We start from the raw sequence: 19,431 nt of genomic DNA on the forward strand, positions 1-19,431 counted from the left end.
TTAGTGTCGAGTTCAACGAATATAACGTTATAGGTAGGTGAAGAACCGAATACTCGTACCTATATGGTCGATTGTTTACTTTTACTCTTATGTATCATGTGTCTATAAAATTTACGAGTACAGCCAAACTACCTGTGCCCATAGCATAACGATTCAGTATGTTATTTACATACCCACGTTCTGGTGCCTCTACAGTCTACCTGGTAAAAAACTGTGTCAATTTTTACCATATATCTGCGGATTCCTATTGGAAATATGCTGCTGGTACTGCGCTGATTATACGTTGGTATGATTGCACGTATATGCAGAGTCAACCAAGCTTTACATCATCTGAACATATGTACTTCTACCTAATACACATTATACAAGACCTATACCACCCTAAAAAACCATACAGTTGGTAATTTCGCAATTCAATTGTTCAATAGGTAATCAAAACCATCAACATCATACATATGTACTTCTCTAGGTACACTTTTCGATAGAAACTAGTTCCTATAATAGTAATCTTCTAATTAAATGTAAAACTATACCTATCTACTTGTGTACTGTGTAGGTACGAAATGCAACTTGTTTCCTGTATATTATACGTACTTTACCAATTAAAATTTCAACTTGAAATAGAAATCGAATGTCAACTCGGTATATATAGAGAAAGGCTGCGAAAAAATTATTGTGTATATTAAAACTCATTCAATCATTCATAACCTTCTATGCAACGTGGTCGTGAAAATGCTGGCAATTTTACTAGTATTATAGCCATTTAGGTGCATCTAGGTAATACATATAGAGCGGGCAAATAGCGGTTTTAAAAAGGAAAAAATTGGCACATCAATTTTTTCTTCGGGAATGTGTTCGGATGGACCCTCTGAACCACCAAAAAAAAGCCGACTCTCCTACCCCTGGAGGAAAATTTTTTAGGGGGCTGAAACCGGTTCCGATTCATGTTTTTTGCGTTTTACTCCGTAAATATTGGGTTTTTGAGAAAAACTACCATGACGAAAAATGTTCCCCTTTACATTCTCGACAATTTAATGCTACGCTCGATACCCATTGCTCAAGGGGGGTGTCCAAAAAAAGGGGTGGAAAGAGTAGTTGTTTCAAAAAAGGTCAGTCCAATAAATTAATCAAAATTACCACTTAAAATCATTCGTTTTGGCTCAAATTTTTTTTACAAAGTCTACTCACCCAACTACTAATCAAACTATCATTGGTTTGTCTTCAACCCTCCTCGGGGGTTCGTGAGGGTTGCTTGATTTTTCAAGTAACACACTACTGAATCATATATTTGAAAAACAAATCTGGACGCGCGATATATCGAATAGTATGTTTTCGAGGTCGCTGAATACGAATATGAACTCATTTTTTGCATACAACCCCTCAAAGCCCCTCTGTGCCCCAAAATGGGGATCAAAATTTTGAAAAATCGTGAAAAGTCGAGTGATATATCGAATGGTACGTTTTCGAGGTCGCCGAGTGCGAATATGAACTTATTTTTTGGGTCCCACCCCCCTATGTCCCTCTGTGCCCCAAAATGAGGGTGAAAATTTTGAAAAATCGTGAAAAGTCGAGTGATATATCGAATTGCATGTTTTAAAAGTCGCTTAGCACGAATATGGCCTTATTTTTTGGACCCAACCCCGCACAGCTCCCAACTGCCCCAAAAAAAGGCCAAAATTTTGAAAAAATGTGAAAAGTCGAGTGACATATTGAATGGTATGTTTTCGAAATCGCTGAGTACGAATATGAACCTATTTTTTGCCTACAGCCCCTCAAAGCCCCTCTGTGCCTCAAAATGAGGGTCAAAATTTTGATAACTCGTGAAAAGTCGACTGATATATCGAATGGTATGTTTTTTTTTTAAAAACACGAACTACGAACTACTAAATTTCGATGTTTTCTTCCATAAAAAAAAAAATGATTTCATTTTGTTTTCGATTGGTAGCCAATACAGTAGACTCCCGATTATCCGACCTAATCGGGGGTGTAAGGTGGGTCGGATATCAAAAAAGTCGGATAATCCAAAATTGATGTTTTAAGCGTAAAAATGAAGTGCATAAGCTTGAGACGACAAGCTTTCATTCAGAAAATCAAGTTTTGGCTCAAAACAGGAACAAAGAATCGAAAAAATAACTAGGTAATAAACAAAAATAACGTACGTTTGTACATAAAAGACAATGAAATACTGACTGAAATTATAATTTTTTGAGATAAGTTGGATCGATTTCAAGTAAAATAACACCGTTAGAATACAAAATGCTGAATCCTGGATTATTATTTACATTCCAAAATGAAAAATTAGATGTTTTTCGGATTATCCGACCTTGGTGGGTCGGATAATGCGAAAAGTAAGTCGGATAAATTCGTACCGGATAACCTGAAAGTCGGATAATTGGGAGTCTACTGTAAAAAATGAAATCGAAAACTTTACAGGAAAACAATCGAAATGAAAACACTGAGATAGACAAGAAGATTGACATCTTACCTACTAAAGACATTGAGGATAATTTTGTGGCGTTAGTAGGACGTTTGAATGGTAAAATGAGTGAAATAATAAAAATGAGTCTGTAGTCGTATTCAGCGATCTTGAAAACATACTATTCGACGTATTAAACGTTTTTTGGTGACTTTTCGAAATTTTATCCTATTTAGGGGGCGTAAGGGGATTTTGAGGGATCGTAAGTAGAGCAGGAAAAAAGTGCATATTCCAGTTCAGTGTCTCGAAAACATACAAATCAATATATCACTCGACTATTCACGATTTTTCAAAATTTTGACCCTCATTTTGAGGCACAGAGGGGCTTTGAGGGGCTGTAGGCAAAAAATAGGTTCATATTCGTACTCAGCGATTTCGAAAACATACCATTCAATATGTCACTCGACTTTTCACATTTTTTCAAAATTTTGGCCTTTTTTTGGGGCAGTTGGGAGCTGTGCGGGGTTGGGTCCAAAAAATAAGGCCATATTCGTGCTAAGCGACTTTTAAAACATGCAATTCGATATATCACTCGACTTTTCACGATTTTTCAAAATTTTCACCCTCATTTTGGGGCACAGAGGGACATAGGGGGGTGGGACCCAAAAAATAAGTTCATATTCGCACTCGGCGACCTCGAAAACGTACCATTCGATATATCACTCGACTTTTCACGATTTTTCAAAATTTTGATCCCCATTTTGGGGCACAGAGGGGCTTTGAGGGGTTGTATGCAAAAAATGAGTTCATATTCGTATTCAGCGACCTCGAAAACATACTATTCGATATATCGCGCGTCCAGATTTGTTTTTCAAATATATGATTCAGTAGTGTGTTACTTGAAAAATCAAGCAACCCTCACGAACCCCCGAGGAGGGTTGAAGACAAACCAATGATAGTTTGATTAGTAGTTGGGTGAGTAGACTTTGTAAAAAAAATTTGAGCCAAAACGAATGATTTTAAGTGGTAATTTTGATTAATTTATTGGACTGACCTTTTTTGAAACAACTACTCTTTCCACCCCTTTTTTTGGACACCCCCCTTGAGCAATGGGTATCGAGCGTAGCATCAAATTGTCGAGAATTTAAAGGGGAACATTTTTCGTCATGGTAGTTTTTCTCAAAAACCCAATATTTACGGAGTAAAACGCAAAAAACGTGAATCGGAACCGGTTTCAGCCCCCTAAAAAATTTTCCTCCAGGGGTAGGAGAGTCGGCTTTTTTTTGGTGGTTCAGAGGGTCCATCCGAACACATTCCCGAAGAAAAAATTGATGTGCCAATTTTTTCCTTTTTGCCGCTGCTTTTTTACGTTATTTTCCCGCTCTAATAGATATACCTAGTATAGTGTTCTATAAGTGATTCGAAATTTTTTTTAAAAACTTGGTGTTACCCCAGGTGATCATGTAAGGTGCTTTAGCTCGATCTTTACACAATGGCAAGGTTATACGGTTTAACGATTTTGTATTATTGTTTATCGTTTCATCTTCGTACACACTATAGTGTTAATATAAATATCGTACACACGAGTATATGTATAGTGTTGTCGATTTTTACTGCGATAATGTTGAAAATTCTCTATCTTATCGATAAATTTTTATTGATTTGACCTTTTTAGGTAATTACGGAAGGGAAAATCCTCATCCTTATGGGAGCTAACGTAAGTTGTAAGCTCCGGTTACGTAGGTGTAGGTGGACTGGAGAAGGGTAAAGGAAAAACGAACGGGAAAGATGTTATCTGAACTGGTACATTTGAAAATGTTTTCTCGAGGCTGCGTACAGAAATCGAAAGTGATTTAGATTTTCTTCTTGATGTTCAGTTGTGATTTATTCGCGATTTCTTTCTTTTTTTCTTTTTTTGTGCTTACTTATTGCTGTACAAAATGTATTTTATTATTATGTAAGTGCTTATATCGTATATTTGTCTGAAAAGTATCAGCCTATGTGTAGTGTGTATTGTGCTGGGCTCATTGAGAAAGGGAGTCGTTCGCCGATTCGCTAATACTGTAAAATTTTAGTATAGTAGGTTTTCGCTAAAAATTCTGTTAGCTTGGCGGAAAATGATTGGATCCTAATCTATCCGAAAATACCACGAAATCAATCGTGTCGAAATTTTGATCGGATTAGACCTATTCAGAGCTGATCAGATCTCATAGGGAAGACCTGATGGAATCTTACCAAACTTGAATTTAATACATAGATCTGATGAAATCTGATTGATCAGACTAAATCAGATAAAATCCAAAAATTCTCTGGATACAGTTAGATCAGATCAAAATTTTGATCAGAATAGATCTATTCAGACCTTATCACTTATAAGATCAAATTATTTTTCTATAAATGTTGGTAAATGTTGAATTTTATGAAATTACAATATTTATTGTTAGACGGTCTCTTTTGTAAAATTTTCGTGATTTTAATGAATGGCGAATTACATTATGTAAAATATCGAGGTTGTAACTTTGATACTTACCTCTGAACACTTCGTAAATTTTGTAAAAATTCGATGAATTCTGATGAGAAAATTTTGTAAAAACTTCAGAAAAAATTTGTAAAATTTTGCTAAATAGATCACAACGTTGGGAAATTTTGTAAAATTTTGGTTCATTTTGTAAAATTGCAGAGTTACTAAATTTTGCAAAATTTGATTGCGTAATTTTTGGTGAATTTTGTTAACATTTTTAATGCATATTTTAGTCTTTTATAAAACTTTAGTAGGTAAATTTTGGTGAATTTTCCAAGATTTTAAGATGGCTAAATTTTGTAAAACATTGACTGATGCTTTTTTTAAACTTTGGTATTTTGGTGGTCAATTTTTGTAAAAAATTTTCATAATTGAGCTTTTTTGGGTCAAATTTTCAGATTTTACTTCGTTGAAATCAAACCTGACTTTAACATTTTTTTCAACGAAGTAAAATCTCAGAATTTGACCCAAAAAAACTCATGAAAGTTGAATGAAAAATCACATGAAAAATTGTCGAGCATTTGCCAGTCTGTTTCAAATGTAGATTCTTCAATTTATTTGAAAAAATATGCATAATTAATTAATTATGTAAGTAAACGTATTTTTTTTAGGGGTGCCTAAAGTGGGGGACTCTAAAAAAGGGTTCAAAATTACGAATAATACAGGGAGCTTAATTAAACTTTTTCATCTAGATAATTGAATATATACCTCAAAATGTTACGTTTGGCACAAATCGCAGGTTTCTAGTTTTCCAGGGGTTCCCAAAACATCGAAATTACGAAAAATTGGAAAATTGGATTTTTATGAGTACCAACACAAAATTTTATTGAGCTCAAAATTTGGTAGGATGGAGGTCTTTCAGATATTAATAAACTGTAAAAATCTTTTTGGCAGGGTTCAAAGGGGTACGTTCAAAATAGTGGTTCCAAAATTTCCCAAAAATTACCCCCTCCCTCCTTCCCCCATTTCTGCTCCAGAGGGTCAAAAATAGGAAAATCACTTCGCATAACGTTTATATCGGGTTCAAACAGATATTTTACGCCAAAAAAGTTTTTGAAAATAATACTCAGTGGTTCCTAAAATTCTTTTTTTTATTCACAACTTTGGGAACGCTTGGAGCCCAAAAAATGACCATTCTAGATTAACTAACCACGAATTCGTATTTGGAACATTTATTTCAACTTTTAAGAAAGGCCTAATCGATAACTGTTGGCCTCCGGTGCCAAAAAATGGCCATATTTGTAGGTATATCAATACTGTTCCATTTGTAAAATTTTGGTAATATTTGTATAGGTAGGTAATATTGAAACATTTTGTATCTAATATTTTGCAAAATTTTGTATCATTTTGGCAAATTTTGTAAAATGTTGGTAACTTACGTAAATTGTTCCTTTTTTTTTTGAAGCAGTTCAAGAAAACTTTTGTTTAAAAGGGCTTCAATTTTTTAATGACATTATATTCCTTTCGTTATCTGGGACTTGTAACCTGTTCTAATTGATAAAATGAAGTCAAACTTGGGTAATGGAATTCTTTTGGGAGCTAGAGTTGACCTCTGGAGTGGGGAGGGTCAAAGTTGAAAATTACAGAAAGGTCATTTTTTTGGAAGGGCTTAACATGACCCCAAATGGATGAAAAGGGTCCAAAATCATACCAGCAGACAGTATTCCCATTGGGATCAACATATCCAAATTTCAGCTTCCTAGGTCATCCCCACTCCTTTTAAGATGGAAAAAACCGAAAATAGGGGCAAAATAAGGGGATTTTCACCTTAATTCCGTTTTAAATGGCGTGGGGATGACCTAGGAAGCTGAAATTTGGATATGTTGATCACAGATAGGGTACTGTCCGATGGTATTGATTTTGGACCCTTTTCGTCCATTTGGGGTCATGTTATGCCTCTCCAAAAAAATGACCTTTCTGTAATTTTGAACTTTGACTCTCCCCCACTCCAGAGGTCAACTCTAGCTCCCAAAAGAATCCCATTACACGAGTTTGACTTCATTTTATCAATTAGAACAAGTTACAAGTCCCAAGTCATAAAATGTAAAATTATTAAAATCACGTTACTTTGAGGGGTCGTTGCCCCACCCCCTTGAGGCTAGGGAGTTGGTCGATAGCTCATTTGATAGGTATTGGAGAGAAGATTAAATGATCACTGAGCTCATTTTACTCAAAATTCAATATTTCAGGAGTTCTTGACAAAAAACTGATTTCGGAGGGGGGGGCTTTGATCCACTGTGGGGGGGGGTTAGCTCGTGGGGTAGAGGCGGGGACTTTTAGTATGTTGTTCAGCATACCACCTTAGACAGTATTCACCAAAAAAACTTTTGATCCCAATTATGTTGGGGTCAAATTGCATTTTGACTGGGCTATCTGTGTGAGACATTTTCAAATAAAAATGATCTACCTTTGTGCATTTGGTCAAAATCTAGGATACCTTATGCTTTTTTTTCCGAACCATTTTGTGTGGTCTTGTGGTCATACTACAGCGATAATGACCATCACGTTTGAGGCCAAGATTTGAAATTTTAGTACCTATTCTATGGAAAAATGTGTATTTTTAAGGCTCGAACTTGTCAAAAAAAATGTCATTGATTGAACTTCTGGAATTCTGATAATTTTTGATTGCAATTCTGAATAAATCAGTTTTTTCCTCTAAATAAATAAGAACCCCTGAAAATTTTGAAAAAATTATCAGTGGCAGAAAATATTTTGAAAAATATGAATCAAAAACGTTTTTCCAAATCAGAGCTCTTAATATATACCTAGGTATCTATTTGGTGATTCGAAATTTTCAATGCCGGTTTCAAGATCGCTGTTGAGATAAAAAAAAAAAATGTAAAAAATTTGGGGCCAATCGCCATTCTATTCAAATGCCTCAGCATTCATGCTAAGTTTGCACAATTTTTCTCCAAGAATTCAAACATATCACCAAAGTAAAATTCTTGTCTCTACTCCTATATAAATACCTCGTTCAACTGGCTTTCAAAAATCCAAAGCAAAAGCGCCTAGAATGAATCTCCATAATAGGATACCGTTCGAGTAATTAACATCGTCCAACCTTGAAACTTGCAGTAAATTTCAATTTTAATCTTCGTAACAATCTTTTTTGATCATCGATCAATTCTACTCGCACTTAATTACACGAGCATGTACTCAAGTAAATCTTTCTTCGCAAGTTCCTCAGCTTGAAAAAAAAGACTACCTACCAAGTTCGTGATTTGCTGAATGTTAGATTAAATATGTACACGTTTAATTGTATTCTCCATAGAGTTGATTATTTCAGCTTTAAAGTAAACAACAAAAATTTAAGTTAATTGCAAAAACGATTTAATAAATCGTTTTGTTTTTAGCATTAGGCAACTTAAACCCTCTCTTCGGTTTATTAACATGATAATAATACACGTCAGCTTTGGCGTCATGATGATTGCCGGCGAACAAACATTTAAATGAGACCTTCAACAGTACCTATAGCTGTACTGGCAACAAATCACGAAACCTGGGTATTTTCTTATTTAAAAAATCATTTACTATAATACCAGACAGAAGTCGTCTCAACATCGACATCGTGACATTGTACACATACACAGCGAACAAGTACCTATTTACTTGGGTCTGAATACGACAAGGCACGCGCAACATACAAATTACGTGTACGTAAATAAGTAAAAATAAGGTCCACGCCCGAGAACCGTTATTACAAATTAAAAATCTCGGCCTAATTTTATAATAAAAATTTTGTAATATTCTTAATAATTAAAAATATATAAGTACGAAGAGTTGAAAAACCGAAAGAACGCTTTTACTTTCCATATAGTTAGCAATAAGTGACAGTTTAATATCGACATTAATTGCCAAACAATTTTTTTTTTTTTCGTTACCGGAGGAGCTTAAAAACTCAGTGAAAATAAAGATGATACCGTAAAATCAATCGCATATAAAAGTGTTAACGATCGCATCCTTTCTTATTTTACAAACTAATAATTTTCACGTTAATTTAAAGTGTTCGATGGCGTGTTCGGTTTCATTATTTACATACCTACATACTCTTGTACGTAAATACGAGTTCAAGAGATGACATTACCTCTCTTTCTCTGGTGTATAGTAAGTCGTATGTTAATTAATTCGTGTACGTAAAGGTATCGTTTTACTTTCGATATTAAATGCTTTTATATTTAGTATGTTATTCAGTTGTTACTTGTTACTTACTTATACTTCGCTTGTTTGGTTTATGAAAAGTGGAAGTTGTCCGTATATAATATATAATTTCGTACCTACGTGTAATTTTTTTTTCTGCTTGGTTTTAAGCCTACGAGGATTCGAATTACCTACGTGTCGAGAATGACTTATTTTTTTCACTCTAATGGTGAATATTGAAAACGGATTAGAAAAGAGAAAATATATTTTTTTTTCCTTCAAATTATCTGCTTTTATGGAAATTTGTGTCGTATTTTTGTTCAATTTCTAATTTTTAATTAACTGCAGATTTTTGAAACGATTTGGTATAGAATTCAATTTCTGTATGATTTTCATTTTTGCTGGGATTTTTAAGAAATTTGTTTTAATTTCATTTTCGAAATTTGAGTTTTAATATGATTTTTTTTGAAAAATGGTAATAATGTCATAAATTAGATTTATGCTTCCAATATAAACTTCCATAAAAAAAAACTAGAATCTCTTCAAAACACTAACTGAAAGGCCATGTCACTTAGCTATTCACACCTCAGAACCAAATTTTGAGCTGCCAAGTTGATTTTTCAATTTTTAGAGGATTTTTGAAAATTCTGCAAACAGTCCATTGGCAAATTGATTTTCGATAGAAGAAGGTTAATCTTGAAAGAAGAATTCTAAAAATAAATTTGCATACATGTACCTAGGTATTACCTAGAATTGGCTTCCCAAATAGAATGTGATCATTTTTGAACCGATCTAGAGACTCCAGCAGACGTTTACTTTTCTCTGGTGATTTAAAATCGTTCTAGAGGGCGTTGTAATCAATTTCAGCTGCTGAAAATTCAATTCTGTCACAAGTTCAACGTTGTAAATTAATTAGGACAGGTGGTGAGGTGGATCGCGAATTTGACTGGGAAACCCATCGAGGTGTTCGCCTTCGATTTAAACGAAAATGCCATTTTTGAAAACAGCATGATCGGAAACCCCCATAATCAAAATTTCAACATCCCCAAATTAATTTTTTGGACTTTAACGGATTTTTGAAAACCCTAAAATGGTGATTTTCAGAAATTTGTACCCGCAATGATGTTTTTTTACTGCAATATTTCACTGTAAAAATGACGAGGATCTGAAAGTAACTTCGACTCGTTCAAATTCACTTTTGCCATTTACCGTTATTCTAGAGCTTCCAGTGCGATTTTCGAGTTTTCCAGTAATTTTTAATTTTTTTAGAAGGCTCAGAAATCTACTTGGGCTGCTAAAAACAAAGATTATTGCGGCTTATTTTCACCCTGTTTAGCAAGTTTATGGTTACATATACCAAATTGGCGCGGTTTTCAGAAGAACATCGAGTGTGGTGGGAGGAGGGAGGCACCATATTCTAATCCCTAACCGGCGAAATACTTTTTGGACCAGACAAACAAACTCGAAGAGCATTCCAAAATACCTACACCATCGGGCAAAATATTGCTAAATTTTTGAAAAATCCAGAGCCCATATTTTCCAGCTCATGAAAAAATAAAAATTTGATCAAATTATGGTAGAGGACTGAAATATGATTTGAGCCCTATTTTTAACCTTCCAAATTGGGTAAAAATTGAATTTTATTCTGCATCTACAAACTTGAATTAATCATCTTTGTGACGTTTAATTGTGGAGTGAGGAGTTGAAAAGTGTTGCAATTTTTTTTCAAGTTGGTCGTAGGAACTTTTGAATTACTTGTAAAAAAAATTCCAGAATTTTCTGCGTACAATTGCTTAAAATTTCTTCCTCTTAAGTTGATTCCTCGGATCAGTTGCGACTACCTTTGAACTTGGTGCATTTAGATTCAATTTACATTATGATTAATTGAGATATGAAATACTTGATAATAAGCTAATCAGCAATTATATTTTTTTGTTCCAGGTGAGCACCAAATTATATCATTAGAGTGATGGAGATGGAATTATAGGTTGACTGCATATGGAAGAATCTTGGCCATGTCAATGAAGTAAAGCAATTATCTATTTTGAGTGCTGAGCTGAGCAGGTGAGTGCTTATAGCGCTCTTCTTGGAAGCGCTATTAATTGTGTTTCCCATTCAAAAATTTGAAAAAAATTACTGTGGAGGCTCTCGACCCTTCCTTTTGATGAACTAAGGTATTTAAAATGGGATTTCAACACCGGTAAAAAAAAAATTGACGGGGGAAAATTAGAGGGAGTAACAAAAAAAATGAATATATCATAATGTCAAACCTCACGTGCTGAATTGATTTTTTTTTTGTTATTTTTTTTGTAAATCAAAAAACTTGGAAGCTCATTTTTCATTGAGAAAAAAATGATCCAATTGATTTTGAAAGTTAAAATTTGGTTTGTTTTACTTACCTACTCTGTTTTGAACCTTCCAAAAATGATTGGAGGTGGTTTTGGAACATTTTGAAATTTCAAGTAAATTTTTAGAGCTTCCAGTTTTGGTAAAGTTGCCTTAAAAAGACCCAAAAAATTATATTCAGCTCCTACAAACTCAGATATTCAACGTTTGTGATTTTTTTCATATATTCAGATGAACTTTTCAAAAACTGTGTCTGCGATGATTCAAATCCAAAACTTTAGAATTTGTTTTATGCGAATGCTTTATAGGGGGAGTCCTAAGGAACATTTCTAGCCCTTGTCCTCAAAAAAAAAGTGGCTCTACTCACAAAATGGCGGTCATTTTGATTGACAGGTCAGCCGAAATCGTAAATTTTGCGTTCCAACATGGGACTAGCACACAATTTTTTAAACCGTACAAAGATAGATCGAAAGAGCGGGAAAAAATTCATCATCTGTCAAAATTTCAAGTAGTAAACTACCTTTTTCCATTTTTGGTGAATTTTTAAAAATCAAATTTTGGCCAAAATGTGAGAAAAAAATCAAAATTTTACCAAATTGATCTAGAAAGCTGAAATTTGGGATATACCGTATTTTCAACCTGCCAAATCGATTGGAAACTGTTTCAAACCGTTTTGAGCAGTTTTTGAGCCTCCAGTAGAGTTTTGAAACTCGAAATTCCCACAAAATTCCATCAAATGGAGTTGGAAAGTCGAAATTAATTCTGAAAAGTAATTTCAATACGCTATGAAGTCGACTGCAGGTAAATTTCAAGTCTTTTTGGAGCCTCCAGCGATTTTTTGAAAATTACTGGAGTCTCCAGTAAATTTTTGAAACTTGAAATTTCCCAAAAATTTTATCAAATGGATGTGGAAAGCTGAAATTAACTATACACTCCAATTTTAACACACTCTGAAGACGACTTCAGGCGGGTTCAGGTAATTTTGGAGCCTCCAGTGAATTTTTAAAAGGTTTCATGGCGTCTTTAGGAGAATTGAAATTTCTAAAAAGTAGCCGGAAGCGTCAAAACCACTTGAAACCAACATACAGTCGACTTCAAATTGTATCGAAATTAGTTTTCAGAGTAAATTTCGGCTTGCTAACCTCATCTGATGAAATTTTGGGAAAATTTCAAGTTTCAAAAATTTACTGGAGGCTTCAGTAATTTTCAAAAACTCGCTGGAGGCTCCAAAATGACTTGAACCCACCTGAAGTCGTCTTCAGAGGGTGTTTGAATTGGAGTGCATAGTTAATTTCAGCTTTCCATCTCCATTTGATGAAGTTTTGGGGAAATTTCAAGTTTTAAAAATTTACTGGAGGCTCCAGTAATTTTCAAAAAGTTGCTGGACGCTCCAAAACTACTTGAAATCCACCTGCAGTCAACTTCATAACGTATTTAAATTAGTTTGCAGAATTAATCTTGGCTTCCCAACTCCATATTTGATAAAATTTTGTGGGAATTTCCAGTTTCAAAAATCTCTTGGAGGCTCCAGAACTGCTCAAAACGGTTTGAAACAGTTTCCAATCGATTTGGTGGGTCGAAAATAGGGTATATCCCAAATTTCAGCTTTCTAGGTCAATTTGGTAAAATTTTGATTTTTTTCTCACATTTTGGCCAAAATTTGATTTTTGAAAATTCACCAAAAATCGAAAAAGGCACTTCAAGTGCCACTTTTTTTTTAGGACAAGGACTAGAAATATTCCTTAGGACTCCCCCTTTAAGAAAAAAGTTGTCCCGGATGATCGGCAGGGGGTGCAATTGATCCTTATGGGTTTCCCGACTATATAACGTTGAAAAAATTGTATATTTTTTCATTCATAAAGGGAGGGGCAATCGCTCTTTCGCTCCTGACCTTTGACTACATATATAGTCAATGCTTTTGAAATTTGGAGTCAATATTCGTATTAAGGGGATCAGGTGATAAGAAGACAGTACCAATAAAAGCAGAAAAATATTTATTTCAAAATTGACAGCTTAATGTTCATTAAAAATAACTTTCCCTTCCTTCCATCCCAGTTCCCACGAATTTTTGAAGGAGGAAGAAGATCGGTGACAATTTTTTATTTTTATTAAGCGTGGGGCCGTGGAACAGCTAAATCAGATCCTGTGAACCCGAAAACTCTCGGGGGCAAATGCACCCTTCTCGTACACCTATCCTATAAGTATAGCCTTTGATCAATTATTTCGATGAATTTCGTAAGTTCAATACGCACGTGACCGTGGGACTTCGTTTTTCGTACCCTTTGGAAAAACGAGGTTCTGGGCAAATTGCCTTTTTTGTCCCTGATTCTGGTTTTCTCTGTAGATTTAAAAGTTAATGTAAAGTAATAACGAAGAAATACACACAAAAAACTTATTAAAAATTCAAAACAATCCACAGTTCATTGAAATCATATACTATCGTATACATACAATCATCCCTTTCAGCAAAAATATCGTCCAACGGTCAAATTTAATACTCATATCTCTACTTCGATCAATTACCCATCGCAGCATTTAAAATTCAAATTCAAATTCCCTCTCGTGAAACATCCCCCACAATTCTCTCTTTTTTCCCCCTTCGAAAGGAAACACAGATTACATTTTGTCAATTAGTTAACCACATTAACATATTCATTGATCGTCGTGCGTCGCGTCGCTTATTCGCACAAGGATTCGACTTCATCGAGCTTCGACGATAGGTACATATTGTTATACGAAATAATGAAACAGATGGTTCGGTCTTCGGTCTGAGTTTACCATCCCTGGAGGGCTCTTTACTCAGCGAAAGCGGCGTCTTCCGGCGATGCAGTTCCTGCTTTTCGGGATTTTGCGACTCGCGTGTGTAATTCTATCGATTACACGCGAGATGGAGATAAGCCAGATCGAAACATTTGTATGTACTTCACGGAGTCAGTGAACGAAAAAAAATTTGATTAGTGATTGAAGCGTTAAAATGCATATTGCATGTAGTCGAAAGTTAAACGAGATTTCGATTTAAATGTCGGGTCTCGATGAGACCGCCATGTCCACGTAACATTGGACGAATTTCTTTCATCTTTCTTACATAATGATAGATTTGTTTGTACGAATTCGTGGGAAGAGGATACTTCAATATTGGCGATTTGTGCGGTGGTTACTTTTGACATGTATAAAGATACGTTATCTATGTTTAAATCGAACGTTATTATTACGTAAATTGAAATCATCCCTTATATAATATCTACATATGGCCATATTCTTACATATTTCCTTCACCATCTCCAAATATCATTTCTCTCTCTCTGAAGTAGGTATGTACTTTTATCTATATCGTTATCATCCTTCAATCGAGCCAAAGCCATGTTGCAAACCGTCACTGACATCGATTTCCATTCAATTCTACAGCTAAGCTCTACATAAACAAATAAGACGACGACACAAATAACCAATCCAATCGAGCTCAAAAGTCACGACATCTGCGATCGCAACAAAGCCTCATACGGAGTAATTTTTTTTCAAATACGTTTACATTATCGTACTTTGTAACGATACCGATCTATACTTACCTACGAGTAGATTAGTTAAATGGAAAAAAACTATATCGTCGATAACGAGTCCGCGCCATGCAGCAGCACCAGCACGTCCACAGCATCCACGACCAAGAGATGTCGAAAAAGCGAGCAAATCTCGTATAAAACGAAAACCTACTTCATTATAAATTAAAGTTGAAATCGGAGAAAATCTAGTCTAATCTACTACATATTACAGTTTTAAAATAAATTCCGCCAATGTTTCTATTCCATATATGAACTGGTTGTCATTCGTTACCGTTTTTTTTCTTCATTTTTCTCTATACCTACCAAAGACCTACTACGTAAAGAAAGTTATTATAGATACTCGTGCACTTACTCCGATCTTACTAATACATTTCTCCTACTCTTGTTAACCGATCTAGACAATTACAGGGGTAAAAATGTGATTGATATATCGACTGTTTGGCGTTTTCAGTCTCATATCAAGTACCTATACTAATAAGTGATTTGTGTAAGTACAAATGTACCATATTGTGAGCCAAGCAAGTAGACATACGTAACTATTAAAAGGTCGTATATAACCTTTCACCTAGCTTGGTCGAGTTCGAGTCGTCGTCGTCGTCGTCGTAAAGAAAACCCCCTGCATCTGTACGCGAATTTGAATTTATCACATCAGCCGTGACTAATATACCAGGTGCAATTTGCATATTTGAGTATTCGCGAAAACCCAACTTATTCATAATTGTTCCCACGTAGGTAAGTCGACGTTTAAAACTAGAAAAACCACGTAGGATAAGCTACACATAACTAATATATCGAGACATTACCATATACGCGAGCGTACGGTACGAATGTACGATTGCAATGCAGCTCAAGAAAGTATTTAAGAAAGTACTTTTTCTTTTCAACTAAGTCTACAACAATATACCTACCTACAACTAGGCCTATATGACTGCGAACACGAATATTATAGGCACGGTAAATATGTATTTTATTGACATAGGTGATTCGAAAATGATTTTTAAAAGGCTATATTATTTTTTAGCATGTTTACAGCTGTGAATGGCTGATATAGGTAGGTAACTAGCATGAGAGTATTTGGGTGGTGATGATGACCAGGTCGTCCAAACGTCATTAACCCGGCAGTGAGTAAGAATTGCTGCGGTCGAAGTTCGTTGTACATTTGCTTTTGCGGTCGAATACTCCGTATACAGCTACTTGGTCAAAGTACGGAATACCTATACGTAGATATATTGAGAAAGAAATATCATCTATTTTGTTACGACAGTTGTATTGTATTACCTGACGTTGGTAATTTGCGTAATAGGAAAGTCATTTTCGAAGAACAGAGGCGTGATGAGGTGATAAGTCGTGGAGGGACGAGATTGAAATTTTCTCAATTTTTTTCGACAGACAATTCGACCAAGAACAGGTAAGAGGGGAGAAGCCAGTGATTTTTTTGGAATTTTTCCTGTGGAAAGACCTTTCGAAGGGATGACCAATGGCGCAAATCGCAGCCATCTAGCCCTTTTTTAAAAGCTGCTAGTGGGTGTCAAAGTTTTCAGTGAAATTATTTTGAACGCCTGGTGACTGCTTGGTGACTCCTCGTGACGGGTTCACCAGAATTCACCAGATGGGTTTTTGGTGTTTTCAGAAGTGAATTTATGATGAAAGATCCACCAGAATATCCTCAGAGGCTTTGAAAATATTTTTGAACGTCTTGTCACTCCTTGGTGAATTTTGGTGACTTCATGGTAACAGATTCACCAGAATTCACCAGGTGGTTTTTTTGTCTTTTTAAAGGTGAATTTATGATAAAAAAAAAACACAAGAAGGTCCTCAGAGCATTTGAAAATTATTCTGAAGGTCAGGTGACTCCTTGGTGAATCCTGGTGACTATTTTCTCTTTTTAGATGCGAAATTATGATGGAAAACCACTAGAATGTCCTCGGAGCCTTCGAAAATTATCTTGGATGCCTGGTGACTCATTGGTGAATCCTGGTGATTTCTGGTGACAGATTCACCAGAATTCACCAGAATTCTCCAGGTGGGTTTCTTTGTCTTTTCAAAGGTGAATTTATGATGAAAAACCCACTAGAATGTCCTCGGAGCCTTCGAAGATTATCTTGGATGCCTGGTGACTCGTTGGTGAATCCTGGTGACTTCTGGTAACAGATTCACCAGAATTCACCAGGTGGATTTTTTGTCTTTCAAGAGTGAATTTTATGATGAAAAACCCACCAGAATGTCCTCAAGAGCCTTTAAAAATTATTTCGAAGGTCTGGTGACTCCTTGGTGAATTCTGGTGGCTTCTGGTGATGTGTGGTGACGTCTGGTGACAGATTCACCAGAATTCATCAGGTGTGTTTTTGTCTTTTTAAAGGTGAATTTATAATGAAAAAACCACCAGAATATCCTTAGAGCCTTTGAAAATTATTCTGAAGGTCAGGGGACTCCTTGGTGAATCCTGGTGACTTCTGGTGACAGATTCACCAGAAGTCACTAAGTGGGTATTTTGTCTTTTTAGTTTCGAATTTATGATGGGAAAACCACTAGAATGTCCTCAGAGCTTTCGAAAATTATCTTGAATGCCTGATGACACCTTGGTGAATCCTGGTGACTTCTGGTGACAGATTCACCAGAATTCATCAGGTGGATTTTTTGTCTTTTTAAAGAAGAATTTATAATGAAAAAACCACCAGAACGTCCTCAGAGCCTTTGAAAATTATTCTGAAGGTCAGGTGACTCCTTAGTGAATCCTGGTGACTTCTGGTGAGAGATTCACCAGAATTCTCCAGGTGGGTTTCTTTGTCTTTTCAAAGGTGAATTTATGATGAAAAACCCCCCAGAATGTCCTCAGAGCCTTTGTAAATCATTTTGAAGGTCAGATGACTCCTTGGTGAATCATGGTGAATTCTGGTGATGTCACCAGAAGTCACCGTGTGGATATTTTGTGCTTTTAGGGGCGAATTTATGATAGAAAAACCAGTAGAATGTCCTCAAGAGCCTTTGAAAATTATTTTAAACGCCTGGTGACTCCTTGGTGACTTCTGGTGACGGGTTCACCAGAATTCATCAGATGGATTTTTTCTCTTTTCAAACGTGAATTTATGATGAAAACCCCACTAGAATGTCCTCAGAAGCTTTGAAATTTTTTTTGAACGTCTTGTCATTCCTTGGTGAATTCTGGTGACTTCTGGTGACTTCTGGTGACTTCTGGTGACAGATTCACCAGAATTCACCAGGTCTTTTTTTGTCTTTTTGAAGGTGAATTTATGATGAAAAACTCACCAGAATGACCTCACCACAATGTGAAAATTATTTTGAACGCCTGGTGACTCCTTGGTGATTCCCAGTGACTTCTGGTGACAGATCCACCAGAACCCACCAGGTGAGTTTTTTGTCTTTTTAAAAGTGAATTAATGATGAAAAAACCACCAGCATGTCTTCAGAGCCTTTGAAAATTATTCTGAAGGTCAGGTGACTCCTTGGTGAACCCTAGTGACTTCTGGTGACAGATTCACCAGAATTCACCAGGTGGGTATTTCGTCTTTTTTTTATGACGAATTGTTGGAACCACTAGAACCTCCTCAAGAGCCTTTGAAAATTATTTTGAACGCCTGGTGATTCCTAGTGACTTCTGGTGACAGATTCACCAGAATTCAGCAGGTGCATTTTTTGTCTTTTCAAAGGTGAATTTATGATGAAAAACCCACCAGAATGTCCTCAAGAGCCTTTAAAAATTATTTTAAAGGTCTGGTGACAGTGTAATTTTCATCAACTTTTTCATGTAATACGTCAGAAAGATGTCAAAATAAGACAACTGATTAAATTTTAACTTTTTTTGATGTTTGGAATTGAAAATTGAATTTTTTCGAATTTTTATATTTTTTTTAATGAGTTCATTTCATTGAGTGAAAGGGTTTTTCAACTTTTTCAACGGATACGTAATACCTAATAGGAATAAATTGAATCAACTTCACTTATCAAAACTTTTTTCATGTTATAAATCAAAAAATTGAATTTTTTTTGCAAACTTTCAATTTTTTTAAATCGACTGTTGGAAATAATTCCATCCCAGTTTTTTAATATGTTGTTCAGCATAAAAAGTTGTCCATAACATATTTTTTTCAGCATTTTTGGGAGTCGGAACCATATGAAAACAACGTTTTGAAACTTTTCGAGCTAAATTTTCGTACGAAAAAAAGTGTCAACACTGATTTTTGTGACATCACCAAAGAGCCTTTCAAAACCCCTAACTATTGGAAAAAGTTCCATTTTGGTAAGTATCTTGGTTATCGAGTAATCCACTGCTGAAATGGATGATATTTTAAATTCACTGGACACTTTGACACCCCCTAGCAGCCTGTAAAAAAAGGCTAGAGGGCTGCGATTTGCGCCATTGGTCATCCCTTCGGAAGGTATTTCCATGGGAAAAATTCAAAAAAAAAAAAAATCGCTGATTTCCCCCCCCCCTC

At 35.4% G+C, this 19,431-nt stretch overlaps 1 protein-coding gene across 2 annotated transcripts in view; it reads left to right on the forward strand.

Annotated features, from left to right (window-relative positions):
- The window catches only part of knockout (Stork-head domain-containing protein knockout), a 155,450-nt gene that overhangs the window by 51,175 nt on the left and 84,844 nt on the right, over positions 1 to 19,431 (forward strand). The window contains exon 1 of one of the 2 annotated variants that reach the window (XM_065349327.1): positions 11,118 to 11,138. The exons of the other annotated variant lie outside the window; for it this stretch is intronic. The gene's annotated coding sequence lies outside the window, so the exon portion shown is untranslated. Of the gene's footprint in view, positions 1 to 11,117; positions 11,139 to 19,431 lie in introns of those variants that run through there. 2 annotated transcript variants of the gene reach the window in all.

Source organism: Planococcus citri, chromosome 2 (assembly GCF_950023065.1).
Source record: "Planococcus citri chromosome 2, ihPlaCitr1.1, whole genome shotgun sequence".
NCBI lineage: Eukaryota > Metazoa > Arthropoda > Insecta > Hemiptera > Pseudococcidae > Planococcus > Planococcus citri.